Raw genomic sequence first — 7,186 nt, 5'->3', positions numbered from 1 at the left:
CATTCTTCACTAATACTATGAAAAATATATTGATGAGCAGTCCCCTTGCATCCTTGAAGAACTCTCTGATAGATCCATTAACTACATGAGGATTGACAGTGGAAATTATTGCCATTGAAATGAAGCTCCCCAAATCCACTGTGGTTGATGGGCTCCAAGAGTGGCAGGGCCAAGTGATGGTACTTTATCACCAAGATCAAGGTGGTAGTGGGTGTTTTAACCAACTGCAGATCCAAAGCAGTGATCAGATTTATTTTTGGTAAGTTGATAATGGTGTCCCTAGAACTGAAATCAATGGGCAGACTATTAAAATCTTACTTGATATGTCTTAGTAAAAATCTCTAGGTCTGAGAAGCAAAAGTCTGACTTGAATGAGTACAAAATGGAGTCATGGCCCACAACCAATTCTAAGTTTGGGGCCAATTCACAGGTGCATTACCTCTTGAATGAAGGGGCAGCCTAGCCCCATTGAGGAAAGATGCTGCCACATTGCCAAAATTTATACTGCAAGTCTTTCTCTTAACCTTTCCCAAAAGAACTTGTGGCTTAGTTATTTACCAGGGGGAAATTGCACTGGAGAAAAGAAACTAATCACACTTTTCAAAGATTACTGAAACAGGTATGAACTTACTTTAATTCCCAGATACCCAGAACACTGCTTTGGTCCACTAATCAGAATAGCGAGGAAGGTAGAATGATTAATGGAACTTCGCTGAGTTCTGACTTACAGTGGACCCAGTGGGTCACCAATCACACCCTGTGATTATTTCCCCTGTTTTAGAGTACATAATTAGCATAGGTATATCCAGCATCTAGCAGAATCCCCACATTGGCTCTCTAACCTACAGAATATGGGCTATTATTGTAGGAAAAGTCAAGTGAAAATGATTATCACAATCTCCTACTGCCAAAATAGTAAACCAAATTTAATACCACATTCCTGGGGGAATTGCAGAGATTAATATCACTATCAAGGATTGAAAGATGCAGGAGTGGTGATGCCTTCTATGTCCCCACTCAACTTGCCTATGCAAAAGACCAATTGATCTTGGAGAATGACAGTGGATTATTGAAAATTTAATCTTGTGGTAACTTCAACTGTGTATGTTGTTTTATTGTTGGGGCAAATCAACATATCCCCTGGTAACTTATATGCAGCAGTTGATCTCATAAATGTTTTTTGTCTATACTTATTAGTATAGGCCATCAAAAACAGTGACCTTTAGCTGGTAAGGCCAACAACAAATTTTACTAGTCTGCCCAGAACTAACCTCCCAGCCCTATGTCATAATCTAGTCCTTAGGGTCTTTGATAGCTTTTCTCTTCCATAGTACATGATGCACGTCTATTATATTATTACTAGGAGCTAGTAGTATACAGGGAATAAGTGGTAGTTTTTCTCTGATCTCAGACCAGGCAGCTATTTTAGCTTCTAACATCAGAGTTTATCAGATTCTAACCACGTGAAGAATTACTAGCTTCACAGCTTTGGGCCAAGACACAGTCTTAATGAGACTTATTTTCCTTATACAGAAAAATGAAGATACTAATAGTCCTTCCCTCGGAGTAGTTGAGAAAATTAAATGAGATAATGAATGCAGATACCTAATAATTGCTAAGTAAATGTTGGTTATTTATCTTGGAAGTAGATGTGTTCCAGAAGATAGGAGATAAATCTTACAAAAATTTAGGAACCTGCCACCTCAGTGAAATTTCTAGGTGTCTAGTGGTCTGCGGTATATCAAGATATGCCTTCCAAGAAGAATAAGTTGTGCCTCCTGATCCTCTTACCATTAATTAAGAATTACAAGGCTTAGGTGTCTTTTTGGATTTTGGAGGTCACATATACTTTAAGCATGCTATTCCATTCGTCAAGCAACCTAAGAAGCTGCCAGGACAAAGGCCCAGAACAAGAAAGGCTCTGCAACAGGTATAGAGAGCCATGCAAGCTCCTCTGCCACTTAGTCCATGAGACCTGGAAGATTGTATAGTGCTTGAAGTGTTGGTGGCAGATAAGAATGCTGTAAAGGGTCTTTGTCAGACTTCTATATGTGAATCTTAGCACAGAGCCTTGGGATTTAGAAGCAAAGCTTTGCCATACGCTGCAGATAACGGTTCTCTTTTTAAAAAGCAGCTTCTGGCTTGCTACTCACCCTTAGTGAGGACTGAATATTTAACCATGGGCCACTAAGTTACCATGCAATCTGAGCAACCCAATATGAATTTGATGTTTTCTGACCCACGCAGTCATCAATGTAGGTATGCAGAGCAGCATTTTTTCACCAAATGGAAGTGGTATAAAGATTAGGCTTAAGCAGATCTTTGCTATCACTGGAGATACATTTACCCAGGATACAGATTTGCCTTTCTCACTATCTGCAATGCTTCTTCCAAACTCACCATCCTTATTTGTCATTGTGGCATCACACATAGCATTGCTTTTGACTGTGGGCTAATTTGACTATGGAACTAATTTGAGATCAAATAAACTGTGGCATTGGCTCATTCTTATGAACTCCATTAAGAGTTACCTTATTCTTTATCACCCTGAAGTAGCTGACCCAAAGGAACAGTGGAGTGACTTTATTTTTCTTAATTTTTCATTGTTATAAAAAAAAGTAAGTTACCATTTTAACCATTTTTAACTGTACAGTTTAGTGGTAATAAGTGCATTCATATTATTGTGCAAGCATCACCAAAAACCATCTCCAGAACACTTTTCATCTTGCAAAACTGAAACACTATACCCATTAAACAATAACTCCCTATTCCATCCCACCCCAAAAAGCCCTGCAACCATCATTCTATTTTCTATCTCTATGATTTTGAGTATTCTAAGTATCTCATATTAATAGAATCATTCAGTATTTGTATTTTTGTGATTGGCTTATTTTATTTACCATAATGTCTCCAAAGTTCATCTATATTGTCAGAATAGTTTTCATTTTAAAGCTGAATAATAGTCCATTGAATGTATATATCACATTTGGTTTATCCATTCATCTCTTGATGAATGCTCAGATTGCGTCTATCTTTTAGCTATTATGAAGAGACATCTAAAAATATCTTTTAGCAATCCCGCTTTCAATTCTTTTGGATAGCTGTATACAGGGCTGAATTGCTGTATCAGATGGCAATTCTATTTTTTAATTTTTTTTGAGAAAACATAACACTGTTTTCCACACAGCTGTACCATTTTACATTCCCACTAATGGTACACAAGGATTTCAATTCATTCATATCTTCACCAATACTTGTTATTTTTTTGTTTTTTCAATAGTAGCCTTCCTCATAGGTATGAGGCATGAGGTGGTATCTCATTGTAGTTCTGACTTGCCTTTTTCTAATAATTAGGGATGATGAGTGTTTTTTCTTATGTTTATAGATCATTTGTATAACTTCTTTGCAGAAATGTCTATTCAAGTTCTTTGCTCATTTTTTAATCAGGTTGTTTCTTGTTGAATGCTGCAAGTTTTCTATATATTCTTAATATTGATCCCTTGACAAATACATAATTAAAAATATTTTCTCATATAGTTTGCATTCTTACTTTGTTAACAGTGTCTTTTGACATACAATTTTTAAAATTTTTCATAAAATGTAACTCATCTATTTTTTTGGTTGTTTCCTGTGCCTTTGTTGCCATATCCAAGAAATCACTGCAAAATCTAACACTGTAAATCTATCACCCTATGTTTTCTTCTGAGAGTTTTATAGATTTAAGTGTTACACTTAGGTCTTTGATCTATTTTGAGTTAACTTTTTTATATGGTGTTAAGTACAGGTCCAACTTCTATCTTTCGCATTAAGATATCCAGCTTTCCTAGAACCATTTGTTTAAAGATTCCCCTTTAACCATTGAATGGTCTTGCCACCTTTGTCAAAATTATTTTATCATGTATATTAAGGTTTATTTGTGGGCTCTCTATTATGTTTCTTTGTGTATATGTCTGTTTTTATCCTAATAGCACACTGTTTTGAGTACTGTAACTTTGTTGTAAGTGTGAGTTGCTTAGTTTTGTTCATTTTCAAGATTGTTTTGGCGATTTGACATTCCTTGAGATTCCATATACATTTTAGGATGGATTTTTCTATTCTGCAAAAAAAGTCATTGGAAATTTGATGGGAATCACATTGAATATGTAGGTTGCTTTGGATGATATTGATATCTTAACAATATTGTCTTCTTTCGATCCTTGAACATAAGATGCATTTCCACTTATTTATGTATTCTTTAATTCTTTCAACAATGTATTATAGTTGTCATTGTATAAGTTTTTACCCCCTTGCTTAAATTAATTCTGAATTATTTTATTCTTTTTGTTGCTATTATATAAGAAATAATTTTCTTAATTTTCTTTGCAGATTGTTCATTCTTTGTATGTAGGAATGCTACTAATTTTTGTGGGTTAATTTTGTATCCTGCTACTTTGCTGAAATTGTTTATTAATTTTAAATTTTTTGTAGGAAATCTCTAGGGTTTTTTATATATGAGATCAATCATCTGCAAACACACATGATAATTTAACTTCTTCCTTTCCAATTTTGTTGCCTTTTATTTCTTTTCATTGCCTCATTGACCTGGATAGAATTTCCAAAGCCATGTTGAATAGAAGTGCTGCAAGCAGGCATTCTTGCTTGCAGGGATGTTCCTGATCTTAGAGGAAAAGCTTTCAGTCTTTTACCGTTGAACATGATATTTGCTGTTGGTTTTTCATATTTGGCTTTTATTATGTTAATATAGTTTTCTTCTACTCCTAGTTTATTGAATGTTTTAACATAAAATGGTGTTCAATATTGTCAAAAGCTTTTTCTACATCAATTGAGATAATTATGTTTTTTTTTCCTTTCACTCTGTTAATGGTGTATTACATTGATAAATTTTTATACTGAACCATCCTTTGATTCCTGGAATAAATACAGTTGGCCTCGGTGTATAATCAGTTTAATATGCTGTTGAATTCAGTTTGATGGTATTTCGTTGAGGATTTTGTCAATGTCCATAAGGGAAATTGGTCTGTAGTTTCTTTTAGTGTCTTTGTCTGGCTTTGGTAGCAGGGCAATACTGGATTTACAGGATAAGTTAGAAAGTATTTCCTCCTCTTCATTTTTTTGTTTAAAGTTTGAGAAAGCTTGCTGTTAGTTCTTTAAATGTTTAGTGAATTCACCAGTAAAGCTATCAAGTCCAGGACTTTTCTGTGTTGGGAGACTTGATTGAATCTCCAACTAGTTACAGGTTTATTCAGATTATCAATTTTCTCATGATTTAATCTTTTTATGTTTTGTGTTTCTATGAATTCATCCATTTCACAAATGTTACCAAATTTCTTGGTATACAATTGTTCATAGTACTCCCCTATAGTTCTTTTCATTTCTATAGAGTTAGCAATAATGTCCCCACTTTCATTTCAGATTTTGGTAAGTTGAGACTTCTTTTTCTTTTCTTAATTCATCAAGCATGTTTGCCAATTTTGTTGATATTTTCAAAGAACAATTTTTTTTTTTAAATTTCAACTTTTACTTTAGATTCAGGGTGGGGGTACATGTCACATGAGTATATTGTGTGATGCTAAGGTTTAGGGTATGATTGATCCCATCACCCAGGTAGGTAGTGAGCATAGAACCCAATAGTTAGTTTTTCAACCCTTGCAACCCTCCCTCCTTCCCTCCCTCCGACCTCTAGTAGTCCCCAATGTCTGCTGTGAACTTTTGATTTCATTGATTGTCTCCAACTTCTATTGTCTTCTAGACAAATACAGATTGTCTTCTATTCTATATTTCATTTTTTCTCTGTTCTGATTTTTATAATCTCCAATTTATTTGTTCATTCATTTTAACTTTTATTTTAAGATCAGGGGTACATGTGCAGGTTTGTTACATAGGTAAACTTGTGTCATGGGGATTTTTTGTACAGATTCTTTCATCACCCAGGTATTAAGCCTAGTACCTATTAGTTATTTTTTCCGGATCCTTTCCTTCCTCTCACCCTCCACCCTCCAATAGGCCCCAGGGTATGTTGTTCTCCTCTATGTGTCCATATGTATGTGTTCTTATCATTTAGCTCCCACTTATAAGTGAGAACATGTGGAATTTGGTTATAATCTCCATTTTCTGCAAGCTTTTGGTTTAGTTTGTTCTTTCTCTTGTTCCTTTAGATGTAAAGTTAAATTGTTGATTTGAGAAATTTTATGTTTTTTAAAGTAAGCATTTATAGCTATAAATTTCATTTATAGCTGCTTTAGCTGCACCTAATAAGTATTGGTATATTGTGTTTTGTTTTAATTTTTCTCAAAGCAGTTTCTATTTTTTCTTGTTATTTTTTCCTTGATCCGCTGGTTTTTAAGTGTGTATTGTTTAATTTCCACAAGTTTGTGAATTTTCCAGTTTTACTTCTATTATTGACTTCCAATTTTATCTCATTGTGGTTGAAAATACTTTTCATGATATCTATTTTTAAGTCTATTAAGTCTTATGTTGTGGCCTAACATTTGGTCTATCCTGGAAATTTCTCTGTGAAATTGAGAAGGATGTATATGATGTTGTTATTGGATAGAGTGTTTTGTACATGTCTGTTATATCTAGTTGGCTTATTGTGTTGAGCCCTTTGTTTTTTTACTTATTTTCTGTCTCATTGTTACATTCATTATTAAGAATTGGGTAATGACATCTCTTAACTATTATTGTAGAAATTTCTCTTTCTCCCTTCAATTCTGTCTGTTGTCTGATATATTTTGATGGTCTATTATTAGGTGCAAAAATGTTTATAATTATATCTTTTGCTGGATTGAAACTTTATTAACATATAATGTGCTGCCGGGCGCGGTGGCTCACGCTTGTAATCCCAGCACTTTGGGAGGCCGAGGCGGGCGGATCACGAGGTCAGGAGATCGAGACCATGGTGAAACCCCGTCTCTACTAAAAATACAAAAAATTAGCCGGGCGTGGTGGCGGGCGCCTGTAGTCCCAGCTACTCGGAGAGGCTGAGGCAGGAGAATGGCGTGAACCCAGGAGGCAGAGCTTGCAGTGAGCCGAGATCGCGCCACTGCACTCCAGCCTGGGTGAGAGAACGAGACTCCGTCTCAAAAAAACAAAACAAAACAAACATATAATGTGCTTCTTTGTCTCTTGAAATTTTTTTTAAATTTCAAGTCTATTTTGTCTAACAAAAGTACAATTACCCTTGTGG

This window comes from Nomascus leucogenys, chromosome 19, assembly GCF_006542625.1.
Source record: "Nomascus leucogenys isolate Asia chromosome 19, Asia_NLE_v1, whole genome shotgun sequence".
NCBI classification, from domain to species: Eukaryota; Metazoa; Chordata; class Mammalia; order Primates; family Hylobatidae; genus Nomascus; species Nomascus leucogenys.
Note: the sequence above shows the minus strand (reverse complement) of the source record.